The sequence below is a fragment of the Phalacrocorax carbo genome, chromosome Z, assembly GCF_963921805.1.
Source record: "Phalacrocorax carbo chromosome Z, bPhaCar2.1, whole genome shotgun sequence".
NCBI classification, from domain to species: domain Eukaryota; kingdom Metazoa; phylum Chordata; class Aves; order Suliformes; family Phalacrocoracidae; genus Phalacrocorax; species Phalacrocorax carbo.
Window position 1 is genome coordinate 17,178,922 of NC_087548.1, and position 19,167 is coordinate 17,198,088.

General features: G+C 38.8%; 1 long non-coding RNA gene across 2 annotated transcripts in view; it reads right to left on the minus strand.

Annotated features, from left to right (window-relative positions):
* Positions 1-19,066, minus strand: part of LOC135310460 (uncharacterized) — a 58,346-nt gene extending 39,280 nt beyond the window's left edge. For both annotated transcript variants that reach the window (XR_010370521.1, XR_010370522.1), the window contains exons 1-2: positions 18,742-19,066; positions 9,914-10,315 (exon numbers count right to left, since the gene is read on the minus strand). This is a non-coding gene — a long non-coding RNA (uncharacterized LOC135310460). The remainder of the gene's footprint in view (positions 1-9,913; positions 10,316-18,741) is intronic.
* Between the last annotated feature and the right edge of the window lie 101 nt (positions 19,067-19,167).

The following is a 19,167-nucleotide window of genomic DNA, read 5'->3' on the forward strand; positions in this document are numbered from 1 at the left end:
CATGCATGAAGCAATTCAGCCTAAATGGCAATGGTAAACTGGCCCACAGAATTTATGCCAGCTGATATTGAACACGATGAACAAGAATTCAGCTTTTGTAGATAAGTTGCTGAACATGTGATTTTTGCAGGGCTAGTATAAGTTTGCAAAGAGTTTGGGCAAGAAAGATTTGAGTCAGCATTACCACATGTAGGACATCAAGAATGTTGTCTTTTGATATTGAGATAATGTTTTGGTGAGGTGTGTTTAATAACAGGACAGTGGAAACAAAAACTAAGAACAAATTGTCCCTCTGTGCCTTGGCGTAGTCCTTACAGTATTGTATCGCTACAATTATTTTAACCTCACAGACTCATTTTCCATTATTTAATTTTATTACACAGTGCTTCAGTGAAGTCTGCCTCTTTGTTCTTTAGTATGGCGAAAATTAGAAGCTCTATAGTAGCTGTCTTCAGGTCAAAAGCATGCTTCTGTAAGCCTCTTTTTTCCTTTATTTTGTTTCTCCAGAATGAGCCAATGAAAACAAGAGCCAAAGCATACACAGAGTGTACTTCCATGTTAAAACAACATCTTGGCAGAAGACACGTCCATATGAAAAGTCCTCCAGTCTATTCCCTTTCACTTCCTTGGAATAGGCTTACAAGCTAAAGCTGAAACTCAGTCCCAACTACTGATTAATATCTTTATATATTACAGTATAAAAAAAGATAGGTTTTTCTTGTAAAAGAATACCATATAATGCTGTTTTATTCACAGTGGCTGAGGCATTGTCACCTTCCTACGACGATCAAGAAAGTATTTTTTTCCACTGAAAAAAAGATTAATGTTTGCAAACTCTTCTTGGAAAAAACACACTGCAGAAAACAAACCCACAGCTTTTGCTTCTATCTTCTTGTATCTTGCAGATTTTTGAAAGCTGCTAGGGAAAACACCCAACTGGAAAATTAAACCAAATTCAGCAGGGAAACAACAATAAGAAACACAAAGAGACTAGAGGAGAATCAGGAGCTACAGATACCTGAACTAACTTAATGTTTGCATCAAAAAGGGCATCACCAGCAGAGAGAAAGAAGTCATCACCCCACTCTGCTCAGCGCTTGTCAGGCCACACCTGGAGTCCTGTGTACAGTTCTGGTCCCCGCTATACAAAAAGGATGTGGACAGGCTGGAAGGGGTCCAGAGAAGGGCCACCAAGATGATCAAAGGACTGGGAAGCTGCCATATGAGGATAGGCTGGGAGAGCTGGGTTTGTTCAACTCCGGCTGCTGTTGAAAGGAACAACCCCATCCTTCCTCAGCTAAGCATTCCTACAGGCCTTTGTATGTTCACATTCAGTAATATCAGCGAACAGATTCAGGTGAAAATTAACCTCCAAATTCAGATGAAAGCACCCCAGACAAAAATCTTTCAGAAACATAAAACCCAATATAAGTCAACAACCACCTACAGAAAGAAATCTGTACGTAGAGAAAAGTAGCCTGAACCCAGTTTCATTTAAAATAGTGATAAAACTGTAGCTTAAAATAGGCGGTTCCAGACTACTCCTCTGCTGCAGAAGAAACCTAGACAACATTATATGACTAGTGAAACCATATGTAACATGCTTAAATGTCTCTAATTTCCCTACAGTCTGCAGAGCATGGTTACGAGATTTTTCCCAGGGTGCCCGTGGAGCAAGCTTTTCTCTTGCATACCATTCAATTGTTTGCACAAAACTTCTTTCCAGTGAAGATGCAAAAACCAAAGCGAGCCTCTAAATGTAAGATGCTTTTGTCCTTACCTTTATTGCATTAGTGCAGACAGTTAGATCCATCTTTAAAATTTCAGAAACAAAAATCATAAACTTCTTCATGTGCAACTGAGTTCCACCTTAGAAAGTTTCTGGGTAATCGTTTAAGAAGAGTTTAGATTGCTTCTGCAGAATTGATAGTTATGGAACCTGAGAGCTGCAGAAAAAAGGCACTTAATGACTACTGTACAGAATTTCTAAATCTCTGCTGAGCTGCTCCATGATTTTTTTTGTTAGAACTTTAATTTTTTTGTATTATTATTAGGTCATAAATTTGAAAACCCTGAAAGCTGATCCCGCAGGGTTTCTAAGCACAATGAGATTATCTCCATGGATTATTTTTAGCAAAAAACTTCATACCTTTGGAACAAACAAAAATATTATATAGTAGAAAGTACTGAAAATAATCTGGTACATACATTTTTGCAATTCCTATGCTACATCTTTTGAGATTTGATATTCCAGGTACTGTAAGACTTCTTAAAAGTTAAACTCTTCCCTTAAAAAAAGAAAATTGAAATATCAGTTCTTCTACTTAATGCTACCTAATAGCACAGTTTCCCCAGGGAAAAAAAAAAATCTTTTCAAATAGACTAAATTTGTTGTATTTCAGGTGAAATAGTAGACTTTGCTTTTTTAAGACTGAGGATACATATATATACATAGAATAGAACTTTATTTTAGAATTTTCAATTTCCACAATTTCTGTATCACAATTTTTCTAAGACTTCCCAGGCTGTTTATAAAGCTTGAGAAGACAGCATCAGACCTTCCAGGTTTCCTGTAAGTCTTCAGTGTGCCTTGGTGCAAACCAAGTTATACACAGGATACATTTCCTTACCTGAATGTATCTGATAAACTGATACGTGGCTCACTGCTGAACAACCCATTGTTCACATGGTTGTAGCTGCATTCTGAGCTATCTTCATGCCTCTCCAGCACATATCTCACATTTTGAAACCTATTCCCACCAGTCTACAACACAAAGACCAAACTACTTCTGTGTCCTAGCACTTACAGAATGCGTCTTCCTGGGCTTGTGCCACACTAACTCCTGGTGCTACCAAATGGACTCAATATGCTCCCTGGTCTCCTCACTCTTTGAAAAGAGACAAAGATCAAGAAATCCCCAAGAACTGTAAATCCACAGTCCATCTGAGTAAATCAGTATGATGGTGGCTGCAAAAATACAGAAAAAACACAACTTAAGGTCTGTTAATGCCAAGGATATACAGGTAGCTTTGCCAAAGGAAAAAGTACAAAATTTAGGCCTTCAAGCATACTAGATGACCATGAGACCAGAGTGCACCAAGTCTGATGCTGGCACAAGGTTCTTGAAACCCTTTATAGGCACACTTCAGCCCCTGCCCTCTGCCCTCACTGTCCATTCTCCAGCCCAAGAAGTCTCTAGCTGCCATATAAGGTATTGGTATTGTCTTTTTAAATATATATATATATATCTGAAACCTATTTTTATTCCCAGGTCGCTGTATTGCTGTTATAGATAGCTGTGCTCTTTCTCAGTTGAATTAGTCCCAATTCACATGCTCAAAACTATACAGCACCTGAAACAGCCTGCATGCTTACATGGTAACACCCATCCGTGGTCCCTCTTGTCTCTCCTGCTCACATACGTTCAATATGCGTTCAATATTATGCACATACGTTCACTATACGTTCCATATACATATACATATGTATACGTATGTATATATACATATGTTCAATATACGTTCAATATTATGCACATACATTCAATATTATGCAAGTAAAATGACAATCCCACCTTAGTCAATCTGTTTGCTTTCACTTCTGTTCCAGGATGTTGTGCATTGCACGTTACAGACAAGTGGCATACTTAATCTGCTAACTATACTGGGTTTTAAAATAAATACTTTATCCAAAAAACATGGCTACTGAGTGTTTAGAACTGTACATTCTCCAGTTCTGATGGGACTGTCTGATGATTTTAATGCCAGAAATTAACTCATGGCACAAAAAAAATCTTAGCAATCCATCTTTTTCATCTGTTCAAGTCTCATTCAGGAAGGTTTAACTTTGTAAAAAAAAAAAAAAACAGCAGTACTGTTTTTCAAACAAAAGCTACTATAAGCAACATATATATACAAAATGTTTACATTACCAAGCAGTGTGGCAATAGGAGCAGATCTGAATTTGCAAACCTGGAAAAACAAACTAAAAGCACTAGGTATTTTTACTGGTTTACAGTGTCCAGGAGAATGGAGATCCACACCATCAGGGATGCCAGAAATGTGAGGCAAACCCAAGAGGAGTCAGTGTTCCAGAAGTCTCTGACAAATTAAGATATGTTGACACACACACACACACAAAAGCACAAAACAAACCACCAGCAAGAGAGAAGGCATTACTCAGAAGCAAAAGGACAGAGAAACTCATGGGAGGACTTTATAACTACCAAGGAAATGGTGACATGGGTAGTCCTCTGACTCAAGAGAGAAAGAGGGAAATGCTGGACTTACCAGGGAAATATTCTTGGAAAGCAAAACTGAGGCTACCTAACAGAGGAGATATTTCAAAATACATCTCTTACTTTCATTGCATCATTGAAAGGCCATACTGAAAAGAAGCAATTAATTTCCTCTCAGATACTGCTTCAGCTGGTTATCCTGAGCTGAATATCATACAAAGTAGATTGTTGCTATCGATCCTTACAGTATAGATCAACAAGTATAGACCTGTAAAGATCTGTGTAGAGTCATTATTTGGGTGAAAATCTCCATTGTTGGTTGTTTTTTTTTTTTGCAATCTAATCTCTATGAAGACAAACGTCTGCCTTTCAACAATCTAAAGCTGAAAGGCTTAAGTTATCAGCGTAAATCAACTAGACAAAAGTTTCTGAAATTCAGATTTTGCAGGACATCAAGTAAATTCTTTGTTAAACTTTTCTTAAACTGCAAGTTATTTTTAGCAAAAAGAAAGCATCCAGCCATCATGGCAAAGGCTCAGGAACAATATGAAGATCAAATAACAGAGCAAGTTGAAAAGCAAAGAACCAGGGTAAGATCATATACTCCTACTGAGAAGACAAATTCTACTAAGAGCTGAGCTCCCTTCTTAAAAAGTAGCAGCAGCATCTTTCAGTGTGCTTTTAAAACATAGTTCATTAAGGCTTAGAACTGGCAAAAAAATACACACCTTAGTAGCTCTGCAATCCTGAGGATATAATCTCCACAAGTAATCTGCTGAGTCTATTATGTCTACTGGAAATAGAGCTGCTCGGTTGTTCATTTCTCTAAACTATTCATCTGCTGTCAGTCTAAATCTCTTGTGCAATATTTGAGCCTTCCAGTTACTGTAATTGCAATTTTAGCTTTCAGAAGGCTTCCCCTTCCTCTTAAGGACTGAAATTTGTTTTGCAATTCAGTTCATTTTATTTATAAATATTTAATTTTCATTTGCCTCCTTAAAATTTGTTCTGAGTGGATAGTAACATGAATTTATTATGAAGTGTATTTATCTTTCTGTACCTCATTAGTGCTCAAGAGTTCTCTTGCCTCTGCTAAGCATTCTGCTAAACAAACTTCTGAAGGCTGAATTCAAGCACATGGCGGAAATGAAGCATAAACTTAGGATGCAGTTCTTCTTTTATGCCCCTCGGCAATCTTCCTCAAAACCACACGCCCCACTGGAGTTCAGAAATGGTATTAAGGCTGGTGACACGAAAACAGGAGACATGATCCGGATTAGTTTTAACTCCCCTGTTCCTTATACAAATTGCATCAACATTTTTTCTAGGAATAAACCAAAGAGGCAGTTTCAGGGGTAATGAACACACAACCAACGTAACAGAAAGGGTGAAAAAAAAAATCAGTCTTTAAAATGAAACAAGAAACTCTGAGTCAGGGCTTGTAATTGTTACCCAATGTTATTTTATACATTACTTTATATTAGGTTTACTCACTGTTCATGTCTCAGAGAGACACAAATACAACTGAACAAATCAGACAGTTCAAACTGAACTTGAAGCGCTTGAAAAATACAGAAGTGAAGGAAGAAATTAACAACACAGAAAAGTTTTAAGATTAAAAAAGAAAAAAATTCAAATCCCTAGCATACAGTTTGTCAGTGAAGGAATAACTGACAAAGAAATAATGTAACTCTTCGCCCATCTACACATCTTAGCATGACAATGGCTGATGACATTTCCAACATACCTTCAATTCAGCCACAGTTAGCAAATATTCTGCTAAGATAAATATCCTGAAAACACCAGAAAGGAAAAGCACAGCATGATTTCAATCTGTTTTGACTTTGGTGCATCACTACAGTTTCATAGAAACAGGTCACAATTAATGGAGTTTTATTTGTCATTTTAAAACATTTATGATGTAACTTATTTGGCTGGCTATCAAAAAGTCTCTGACCTCTTCCCTGTTAGGGGGAAATTAGAGAGAAGTTAGTAACTGGGCAATTCCAAGCATATCTGCATACTTTTTCCCCTATGACCAGCACCACAATTACTTCACATTGTATCAGTAAGTTCACAAAGGGCATCATATTTTCTCATTAATACTTAATAGTTTGGGAGCTGAAGAGTAAAAAAGTGTAAAAGCAGTTAATTCAGTTTTGAATTATGATCTAGAAATCATTGCAATGCTAAACACCTGGAGTACAGTAACTGAGTATATCAATCTGAACGAAAACAATACATTATACTTACTACTGTTGGCTTAATGCAGTACAGAAAAAATATTAAATAACTGCAAACATTTAACAAAAATATTAAAAGAATAAGTGCCTCTTACTCTGCCTCTGCACAGACAAAAAGGCTAGATAAGATATGTTGGGGCTGAATGAAAACGCATTACACTCTTAAATCAGTGGGAAATCATATAGTCAAAACTTTCTCTACTGGTGCTCTTGAAATGTCATGATGATCCATTTTCTTTAAATGGACTTATATGAATATCTGTGTGTACTTCAGATAAAGCAACTATTATTTTGAAAAGTTCATGCTGGCTTACTAAAATAGATACTGCAGTCCTCCGAATCGCTACAATGCCCATTAATTTGCCACGCTGTGATACTTCAGACATCTAAACAGGTTTCTGGTTAGTATTATAATGGGCTTTAGACTGCATTTTATAGTTTTATTATAAAAGATTAGGTATTGCTCTAACACATTCTCTTCTTATTCCCAGACAAAACACAATGCTTAGAACTGCCAGTAAGGTCCCACAATAAGAGAGACACTTTTTCAAAATCCTGTTCACTACAGATACCTCGGGCATTTAAGTTTCCTGAATAGGCACTAGTCTAAAAATTTATGTCTACAACATCAGTGTTTGTGTTAACAATTTCTAGATACTAGTCATTTCCAGAAGTTGCATATCTTATTACAGAAATTTCTGGGTTTATGTGGGGTTTTCTTAGCTACTGGGAGAGTCTCACCAAGCACATTTTTAATTAGCAAAGCCTTGTGACAGTGAAAGCAAATTACCACAACCAGTTTAGACTTCTTGAGTAATTTTGGATCCTGCTTTTTAGCACTTTTTAAAATTGTTTTGCAGTAAAACACCCACCACAGCTTTTAAAATTGAAGTTACTGCTATATGCTTAGTACATTATGACTAAAATCGTATCAGATTACAGCTCAAAAATACAACTCAGTTATCACCACAGTTCTTTCTGAACCACTAGTAAAACTGAAAAAAAGTATTATTTTCTTGATGGTCATAATAATTATTAAAGAAATAGAAAAAAGTCCTATAATCTGCATAGTTCCCAAACGTTGGAAGAGTTCAGATCACTGATAAAAATGTGACTGGTACATATAATTTCTACTGTGTAAATCTTTATACATTTGTATAAGATAATAGATGAACCATTAATCTCTCAAAAAGTGACTACCAATTACTATTCAGTAAAATAATCAACAAAAACTAAAATAATAATTCAGATAAAATAGATTGATTAGTTCCTATAGGAAACAAAAAGTGAGCAGAAAGAACATTGATATTATCACTGTGATACATTAGTCAAGTTGTTTAATAAGGTATCAAAAAGCACTCCAATAAAGAAGTGATGAAAGCTAAAAACAACCTACATAAACTATTGGTAAGATAATCAGCTTTGAACAGATACATGATGCAGCGTGTTTGAAGGAGCTATTTTAGACACGGAATCTAGCAAAAAGGAACTGATTGATTTTTGCAAGAATAAGTGCCAGCATATATGGAAATGGGAAGCCATGAAAATAGGAGACACAAAGAGATTTGAGAGACACAAACAACACAAAAAGGATCAAAGCAGTGATAGCAGCACAAGAGATTACACAAGACTTTAAAAATACCTTACATTTTCAGCATTGACATTCATGGTTAGATCTGTACAAGTATACTACAGGTAGGATTTAGGTGCTTTATGTGCTGCTTTAGTTCCAAAATTAGATACTCAGCATCATCACTGCTACTTAACCATGAATATCAGCACACTCAGCTGCTATTGCTCAAGACAGCTGACATCTGTAATACCATCTTAATTTCAATCAGTTTCACTTCTGTTCATATCTATGGGTAGCTCTACATTCCTCTGCTTCCTTCAGCTGTGACACCCTAATCAAGGACATCCTCAGAAAACCAGGCTGAAGACAGACAGCAAGACTAATGACAAGCATTCCCTGAAGCTAAGGCTTAAAACCCATGTCTCTCAACTCCCAGATGTGTGAGCTAATCCCTAAACTGATCTTCTTTTCCACTCCCAATTAATATTTAATTATTCCACGCAAAGTAAAACACCTTCAAAAGAAGGCACTGCAACCATCACACCTCAGAGTATTTTATAGCCACGACACTTTCCTGGAAGATAAGAGACGCTGATTAGAGCTCCCTCAGGCAGAGGAAGAAACCAAATGCTAGCCTGCTGCCTTTTAACTGCTGAGCTAGTGCATAGCATGCATTGGGAGTGGCAGGCAAGGAACAGAACAGTAAGTTTTTGAACAAAAAAGGCTATACAGCTAACTATAGGAAAGGGATCTTGAGCTGACGGAGACTATGGTATCCCAGTCCCAGACAATGACACTGCTTAAGGCACTCCCCTATCTGATGTTCTTTTCAAGATCTCTCCCAAGCAGCTTTCCATTCAGCTTGTTGGGATTTGCCATGTAACTCTCCTTCTCAGAGGGGCTGCCTAAGCAGCTAACTTTAATGATGCTAATTCACCAACACCAAGCACCTAGGCACTGCAAAAGCTCAAAGCTGCAGCAACTTGTCCTTTGAAGTGTGGTGCCCAGCAAGTTAGAGAATAGATCAAGAAGCAAGGTGTCCCTGCCAGAGTGGGGAAATATGTTGATGACTTGGGTGGCAGTCCAATTCTGCACGGACACTAGGCAATATTGTTTAAAAGCAATCAGCCCAGACTGAGAGCCCTTACTGTAACTCAATGGAAAGTCACAAGGGAATGGGCTGAAGAAAACATTTTGGATAAAAAAAACAGTGAAGTTCAGAGGAAAAGAAGGGCACCTACAAAACAAGTGTTCCCCACATGCTCCTGCTGTGTTCCTCCCTTCCATCATTTCCAGTCTTATCGCCAAACCTTCCACAATTTGTATGCCACATCAGCTCTCTTCTTGAAAGCTACCATCTTTCCACAGCCTTACAGATAATATCCCTTCTCTCATTACACTATTAACATTAACATGATTAACCATTAATCATTAAAATAAAACATTCTATGTGTATCTCTCTACCTGAACATACATAAAATTATTTTAGCTTATTTGTAACACAGATTGTAATTTCCCCTAATTAGGGATACCAGGTTAGATTCTCAGTTGTGATATGAATCAGTACATTTCCAAGAAACTATCTGATTTACATCACATGAGTATCTTGCTTGTCTAATTAATATGCATCTGGACATTATGCAGGAATGCTTTCCACATGGCATACATGTCCACAAACTGAGTGATACATCACACACATTCCCTCCAGATCTGAGATGTCAGACAGGGTGTCCCACAACAATGCTATACTTGCACCTGTTCAGGTAGGTGTGGTTGAAGCATTGCAATAAGCATATTACTGCAACAAGCATATTACAGATAAACATGCAGGAAGAAATTACAAATGACATGGCACAAACCTTTGAGATTTCTATAGGCCATTATCATCCAAGAAGAAACACTGCTCCTTTGCATTTTTTTCCTTTTTCTTTCTTGTCAGCATGTCTCAGGGGGTGTGCCACAGCACAGAAATATTTGGTACAAAACTTAATACATCCTGAGCTATCATTTTTCTGAGAACTGCCTGACCATTTTCAGAATTAGACAACACATGTCATGCACGTGAAAGTCAGTTTATCTAAGAAAGGATGGGAAGCACACAGCTTTTCATTTACCATACTAAAACAAACAGTCCAAAAGTTCCAATCCTTCATATGACATGGTGGCAGCTTCAGTCTTCTTTCTTCCTCTTCAGATTAGATAAGGACTGCAGCCACTCCCCTTTCCAAATCCATCCTCAAGTTTTTAAATAATTCTTCCAACTGAAACCAAATAAAAAAGACCACAATAAAACAACCTGTGAAGCACTGCAGAGACACTGTAGAGCACATGCCACATAACTAGGAAAGAACTACACAGAGTTCCTTGAAAATGTTCAGACCTCAGCAACCAACAACCTTTCTAAATTTAATACTAGGCTCAGCAGCACTGCACAAGATATCACAAGCCTGTATGATCACAGGTAATTACTCATACTCAATGCCATTTGAGCTTTCATCACAATACCAAAACGGTTACAGCTGCATACAGTAGCTGTAGCAACTGAATGTTTAGTCAAGAATACTTACATTATCTAAATGTCTCATCTGAAGCGTGCACACATGTAAAATTCAGCTACAATTTAGTGATATACATACTGAAATTATATAGAAAAGAGCAGCAACAATGCCAAGGTACACACACCAAGGTTTATCTTGTGAAAAGTTATGATTCCTGTTGACATGTGGAAGTTCAGGCTGTTGCAATCAAAAGGCGTGTTTGCAAGTCTAACATTTATAATCACACAAACATTCCCCCACCCTTAATGTCAAACACACTAAATGCCTTTCCAACAGTGAGAAGCTTTCCAGCTGGTGAAGAAAACAGCATCAGGAATTCAATTTGTAAATTATTTAAAACTATTATCTATCTACATTTCTTAAAAGAGTGGAGTTCATTTTTGTTCCAGTCTGCTACCCTACCACAGCCAGATGCTACAATAATGGATAAGGTATATAAATATCAGATGTATGTATGAAGATTCACTTATAAACTGCTCAAAAATATTACTAAGCTAATACATACCTTTAATAAATGGTGAACTGTTTATTATGGAACACAGTGTTCAAAGTTTACTGATGCCTATTTAAAGTATATTAATTGCTAACACATACATCTCCATCTGTGACAAGCTTACAGTCTCAGTTAACCAGATATTAGTCCTTTGCAAACTGCTTACCAGTGAAACAGTATAAAGTTCAAACTAAATATATTAAATCAACTATAAATTAGTCTGCCTCCTCCACTCTGGAAGGCACAGAGTCAATCGAGATTGCAAGGGATGGGCAAGCAACAATTCTGGCACTAACCCTTTGTGTGACATTTGAAAAGCTGTCCTGGGTTCCTCCACCTTCTTTTGTCTATTTAGTGTTTAGACAACAGCAATCTTGGATCAGGACTCAGGCCTGCAATTGTCCCACGTTAGTAAGACACCTAACCAAAGTGCCTGCCTTAAGGGATTAATTGACTAGGCTTCAAGTATAATCAGTGGAGAGCATGACATAAATCATCTACTGATCCATACAAAAGCTCTTCTGTATTCCTTTGATAACGTAAAATATGGGTTTAAAAATGGAATCAAGGTAATTCATTATACCTGTATTGCTCCAAAATAGAGAATTTAGATACATTATTCATCCCTGATATAGTTTAGGGTTTTTTCCAATAAATAGAAAAAAATTGTGTTCTTTCTGAAAGCACATTCAGAACTGAAGAGGGGGGAAAAGGCTGTAACACAGAGAAATACAGCTAGATTTGACTTACAGGCCTGAATCAGATGTATATTTTAAAAAAAAAAAAAAAAAAAAAAGAGAAGTCCCATACACCACCGGGAAAATTCCAAATTATAATAAAGCCAAGATCAAACTAGCCATGGAAGCATGGGCATGATTGACACTAACCATATTCACAGGTTTCTTAAATGAGTACTGGTCTGGTTTTTGGTTCAAAATTAAAATAAGCAGCATAGTACTGATTATATTACACTTCTGACTATGATGAATAAAATGATAAGTATTAGTTGCTGTTGTTATTTACTATTCAGCTAGGTGGTTTACCAACGGCTGTGTTGCAAATTTCACATGCCAGCTGCAAGATCTGCAGGGGTCCAAAGCAGCCTGAAGAACAGACCCATGCTTAATTTTCCTTGTGGGGCTCTCAGAGCACACACTGCCTTTTCTTTCCACAATCAGTGGACCAAACCCCTCTTTCTAGAAATCAGGTAAAAAGGCTAATATCCATGAGGAGCTGAAAAGCTGCTTTGAATGGAAACAAATTCTGAGTAACAGGGCTTCACTGAATCAGCGCAATGGAATAGCTGTGGATCCGCACACCCCTTCAGTTATACTTTCAAAGATTCAGTGCGCACTCCCTCATGCTCTCACACCAGAAGAGCTTCTGCAGCATTTCAGGACTGACAGCCACAGAAGCTTACTGGCAGGACTGCACCCTGATGGCTGATTTAAAATAAAATATCAGAGAAGAGGAGAACTCAGAAAGAGTATCCCCCTAATCTCCACGTACTATCAGTATAGCAGGCACGTACTATCACAACAATCCACATATAGCAGTGGGTACACCGGCAGAAAGAAGGGTGATAGGTATCACCCCAAGTACAACAACTCCCAGCTTTGTACCAGGCTTTAAGTGGTGTGTGTCCCTCTACCACAGCTAACAAACCCTTGCCCCAGATGAGAGCTAAAACCAGGCACAGCTGCATCAGTCCAGATCTTAAAGAGTTTTTAAGCAACTATAAACAAGCTGAATACTCTTCAACTAGAGTGATTCCATGCATTCAGCACAAAAAATGTTCCATGTTGTATCTACTTTACTACTTGACAAATTTCTTAAGCATCAGGCTTATAATACAACTGTTCTCAGCATAAGCAAACAGCAGTAATTCTTAAAGGGCAAATGAAGCACTCGGTAGCAGGACAGAAATGGGACTACTGTTGAATTTGGCTGCCTTTTCCAGTTCCAGCCTCAGAACATACCGTAGCCTAACAGTCTGTTTTAGCATTTGTTAATCTGATAAGGTCAGTCTGTTGAAGTTAATTTTTATTGCCCTCTCTCAAATAAAAGGAAATGGGAATCATTAAGTTACCTTTCCTGGTCATTCCTTCAACACACCTAGCTTCCTAGAGGATAAACTACCCTCTGCTGGAATAAGAGAGAATTTACAGGCAAGAAAACATTTCCTTAAAAACTTTTTGCAGGCCTTCTTAAAAGCACTCAGCTGCAAATATAGTTTGTCATTTGCTGCAGGTTTACTAAAGCTGGGGTTTATTCTATTGATTTTGCTGCCAGTGTCCTCTTAGTGAAAGATAACTGACTCACCTAATACATGAATCATTCCCACAAAATCAGCCTTTTCCAATAAGTAGGTTTTTCTAAGAACCAAGATTCTGATTTACAGATAGTATCCAGTAGCTTGTTGGTTTGTATTCTTTTTCTTGGTCCTAGAATCTTTCAGAATTCAAAGGTTAATGAGCTAAATTCACTCCTTACAAGAGTTTATTACATACAGTAGTTACATAGTATACAAAAACTTTCTGAATAATTGCAATGGCAAGCATTTATAAAAAGGAACAATCTTTCCTAAAGAGCCCAGCCTCAGTGTTTATTAGGACAATCCTTCCACCAGGCAATGAAAGAGCCATTGCATTGCACTACTAAAATCCATCCTGACAGCTGGAAATGTTTTCAAGCCCAGCCCCATAGTGGGCAGGATGGTACAAGAAGAAACTTCCATTAAACTTTCAGCTGATCATAACTCACATCTAGCCTCAGATCACATGCCCAAGCCAGCCTTCATGCTGCAGAGGTAGCATACAGCCTCAGCATATACTATAAAGGATTCTACCCTCTCTCCAAAAATGGTCCAGGTACCTTCACAGAAGAAAAATTTCACCTCAAAATTACTGACAATCTTGTTGGAGTGCTCCATCAGGATAGAAAGAGAGAACACAATTTGTACAGTGATAGTATATTTTCCAGAGCAACTTCATTTTATTTTACAAGAAGGTGTTGAAAAAAAACCAAAGCCAAGTATGACAACAAAGAAAGGAATGCTACAAAACCTTATCACGAGTTAAGCCACTTCCATGACTGTTAATCTGTCTGCAAAAATCACAGGTCCACTGATTTCACCACAGGTGTCTTTGGAACACAGCTTTCAACACCTGGTAAAAGTTTCAACTTTCAAACAGAAATGGACAGCTTCAGTTCTTTCTTCAAAGCTACAGAATATGGCTGTCTAACACACACCCAGGTCCCGTTACCACACCTCAAGAAAAAAGAAAAAGAACAGAAGAAAGCCTGCCACTTTGTCAAAATTTCTGGCACACAGGTGCCACCACAGAGTTACAGTCAGGATCCCTGGAAAGAGTCTTCAGTCCTCAGATCTCTCACAGAAAATCTGCAGAACAGCTACGCTCAAACGGGACCTGCCAGATAACTACTTCCTGTGCAATGCTCGACTGTTTCTGCTTCCACCACAGCCGTCGATTACCCTACCTCGCCACAACAAAATGAAGCACCACACGCAGCCAACTGCAGAAAGCTAAAATAATACAAAAATTTCCAATTGCTAATATTTACAAAGTATATTCTAAAGTTCCCTTTAAAACGAATCTAGCAAATATTCTAAAAAGGTATTTGTTTACTTCAGTGAGGTGCCACAGTTTGTGCCCAAGAGGAATTTAATTCATAACGTTTTTTTCTGCATAGGGTCTGACTTAGCTGTCTGCTTGTAACTCATCCGATAAGACCTGAAATAATTTTAAGGGCTCTAAAATAAGAAAACACATTGACAGCTCATTATTAGTACTCTTCTGTGAACTTCCCTTTTATGTTGTTGGCCTCTGAAAGGCAAGTAAGAACTGCCAAACTTGCCAAGGAAGCTAATTTAAACTATACTGCTCCAAAGAAATGAGTTGAAAAAAAAAAAAAAACAAACCTAAAAGTATTTTAACTGTTAATGCAGACTTCATAACTGCTAAAATAGAACTACGTACCGCTCCAGTGACAAATGTTGTTACAGAGGAAAAAGTCATTCAGTGTACTATAAAGATTAACAGCATCGTTTCAACAGGAAAAAAACCTCAAACTTTGGTAGCATGATTGACTAACACGGAACACATGACAGTGGAGTAAATTATAGAGCTGTGTTTTTTGGCACGATAGTGTACTACTGGAGTGCCGAGGTGCCTCGCATGCCAGTGCACCACCAGATCCCTGGGCAGGGGCAGCTGCAGCTCCCTCCTAGACAGTCACTCAGCGAGAAAAGCAGGGGATGGGAGGGGACTGCTGTCACTCCCCAAAGAATTCCCCCCACCACCCAGGGAAATGCCCGATTCATCCAGATGTTGTATCAGGTACAATGGAAATGTGCCAGAAGTACAAGTAATATTGCTAGTCATACTAGTAATAACCAGAACTCCTAAATTAAATTTAATAGTGTTACTATCTGTGATGATTTTATATGAAAATATGTGGGCAGGAAAATATTATACACTTTAGAAGAGAAAATTTTTTATCGACTTACAATGCTATTTCTATTCAAATTACATCATAGAATTCCCCACTTCCTTTCAAACATTTTTTCAACTCCTTGTACTTTTTTTTTTCCTAATGATTAATTAAAGAAAAACTATTATGTAACATTTGGTTCAGCCTATTTCCATTGTTTATTAATAATGATTCTATTTTGGCATGCAGACAGAGTTTAGTCTAATGGTGTTGTTTTTCCTGAAAAACTTCATGTGTCAAAAGCATGACAGCTGAATAAAAATTAAGCAAAAAAGCAACAAGTTTTTCTATAGGCAGATTTCCCACCAAAGGAGAAAGGTTGACAAACTGTTAAGTCAAGAATGTTGCTGAACTTCAGATATTTAATGGGAGTTTACCATGCAAAATGTTTTTCAGACCTGCAGCATGTTAAGGGCAGTCCAAAGTTTTCAATATTGGCTGTATATCCAGTTTTACTGACTGCTGAATACATGGCTTCTCTGCAAGCAGAGCTCACAGAAGCACCTCCAGAAAACACCCATCAATTCACATGCCTACATGGGCATTTTGGTTTTCAAATCTCAGTTACCCACAGCAGGGACACCTTTGCGTAGTTTATTTTTCTATATTCCAGCTGCCCCTGAGCAACGCAGGTATGGTTTTAGAAATATCAGCTGCCTAAAGGAGCTTTGTAAGGGATATCACGTGACAGCTGAGGCACACTGAATAAATATGAGCCTCTTACCACACCACGAGGAAAAAAAGAGGAAAAAAAACCGTCAAGTATTTTAATTTAGAACTTTCACCAAGCTAGAAGTATTACCACAGTTAGTTATACAGCTCAACTAATCATGCTATAGCAGCTGGCGCATGTATTTCAGTATTAATCTTCTAAAAATTGTAACATTATTAAAATCAGAAAAAGTTTTCTCTGAGCCAAGTAAAAGCTTATGCTAATTATTTGCAGGTCCATGTTTTCTAATCGAGTATTTTTTAAATCAACTGGGGCTTTTTCCGTACATAATTATCACTCCAAAGCTTTCATTTTTTTCTTTGTGATATTTTGACTTCTCACCTAAGTGGTTTCCATACAAACAGAAGTTCTTTGGTGGTTACTGAATGCTAAAATGTGTGACACTGCTGCTGTGACAGCATGACAACTCACGTTGCAAGTGGAATTTCTTCAGTTTTTCAGTTCCACTTTAGGTCTCTTCTTTGCTTTGAAGATTAAGGCTTTTGTGTGATTATGCTTTTCATCTTGACTGTGAGCTCTAGATACCAGAACCATTAGTTCAAAGGGAAACTCCTAAAAGTTTCTGATTTTTCCTAATAACCCTAAAAGTTTTACACAATGGGTAGATACAGTAAGCTCACATGCAACCTGTCCCACAATTCTGCGGCTGATTTCTATCATATTTTCTAATTAAAGTACACTACTTCACAAAACTGATCTTAATATCCTTGCACTCAGAACTATACTTTTGTTGTTTCTTCATTGATTTTCCCAGCTTCCCTGCATTTTTAATTAGTTCCTTAGACGTATTCATTATAAGACAGACATTACAGAACGAAAAGCAGTGTTCACTCCTTCACATATGCACACGTATACATATACCCTACAAAAGGACCCAGGCACCCTCTGCTATAGGTCAAGGCTTCTGAAGACAATACCTCGTAAGACTGTATCTGCAGATGTGAAAAGTAAAAAAAGGCCACGACAAAGAAACACAGACCATTTCCTCTGCCCTTAGTTATTAAAAACCTTTGCACCGCTTCAGGGAAGCAAGGTAATTCTTTTCCCATACTAGTAATGACTGCTGCACCCATGTTAACTTAATCCCACATTATGGCCTCTAATACCAGAGCATCAAACTCTCAGTGTAGGAAAGAAGGACTATTGAGAAAGCATGTGCAATTACACCGGCTGAATTCAGAGCTTGGTCTGTACCTGGGTCATCTTTCCTGGAACAGCCAGAAAACTTTTTAAAGATATGAAAAAAACAACCTTTGTGCTGTGCTTTCTTTTGAAAGTATTTTGAAGTACTTATAATTTGCTTCTGACAATTAAGCAAATCTAATTGAGCAATCTCTACTCCCACATGTAGCTCTTTGCTTGTGGTGGAATGATTTTCCAATTTTGTAAAAGATAAAGAGCTTCTAATACTAGGAAAACATAAAAAAAAGTTCTGTTTATTTTCTCTGAGCAGACCAGACCACCACAACTACTATCATTTATCTCTGTATGCATTAGTTCAAAACTATTTCTTCTAAAACTGAATGTTGGTTTTCAAAGCAGTTAGGTAACAACATTGCTGATCAAATTTAAAAAAATCACTTTTTTCTTCATGTCTGCTTATACAGCATTGAAAACTGAAACCCCATTCTCTTTCCCACATTACACACTTGTTCTCTAATGTATTTTGTTCTGTCAGTACCTTTGCTGTCAGTATGGCAAGACATTATCATTACTTTATCAAATGCTACTAAGTCCACAGGCATCACTTCCACAGGCTTAAAAAAAGAGAGGGGGGGGAATAGTAAGACTGAACAAAGATCAAACGTTTACAATATATTTTCCCTTTATGTCAGAGAAGAGGTTCTTGTAAGGATATGTATGTCACTCTTCAGGACACAGGTTTTGTGGCCTTTGTAGCAACAGATGTCACATCGTGTAGGAGAAAGGATGTTACACCACCTGTCCAATCCAGTATGATGGCATGAAGCTTCATCTCTGACCCAACAGCATTAGCTCAGGCCACTAATAACTTTCCCCTCCAGGAGAAAGACCCATGCGTGTATCTGTTGCAGTGGTAGGGTTTTGTGGACGTTTCTGGACTAGGGACTCCACCACCACTGGGGTGAAAGCTGCCAGGCCGGCATCGCATAGAAGTGACTGCCGTCCCTCCACCAGCCCGGCTGAAGACAGAACTATAATCTTGAAGCTTTGCCAGCAAGCGTAACCCTATTTCCAATTCATACGTGATCTTCTCACAGTCAAGACAAAACAAGTTCTTAAACATATAAACACTTCCCTCGAACATACACACGCCCTTCCTGTGTTTGGTAACCTCACTGACAGAGGCCCGACACAGGCAGCGCACCAGAAGATCTCCCTGGCAGCGGCGACACCAGGCATGCTCACCTGATGCAAGCGCGGCCGCCGCCAGCCGCCGAGCCCTGTGGTACCGCCTCGCTGCACCGGCGCTTATCTTCGCGATAAACGGCACAGCCGCTGCCTCTACCAGCTGCCACCGCTGAGCCGGCGGCCGGTGCGAGGCTCTGGGGCACCAGCCCCTTCCTTCCCCGGGGTAACAGGAGACCCTGCCAGCGCTCCGCGTCGGAGCATGGCGGGCCCGGCTCCACCGCGCCACCTCCTCGGTAAAGGTGGCTTGCCCCGAGCGCCCGTCCCGCGGCGCTGCCCGGCAGGGGAAGGTGCGAGCAGCCCTTCCCCGCCGGCCGTCACAGCCCCGGCGCGGCCGCTGCCCGCCCTCCCCTCACGCCCGCCCTGCCTCGCCCCGCCCCGCCTCGCCCCGCGGGCAGCCCCGGGCGGAGGCGTCCGCGCCCGGCC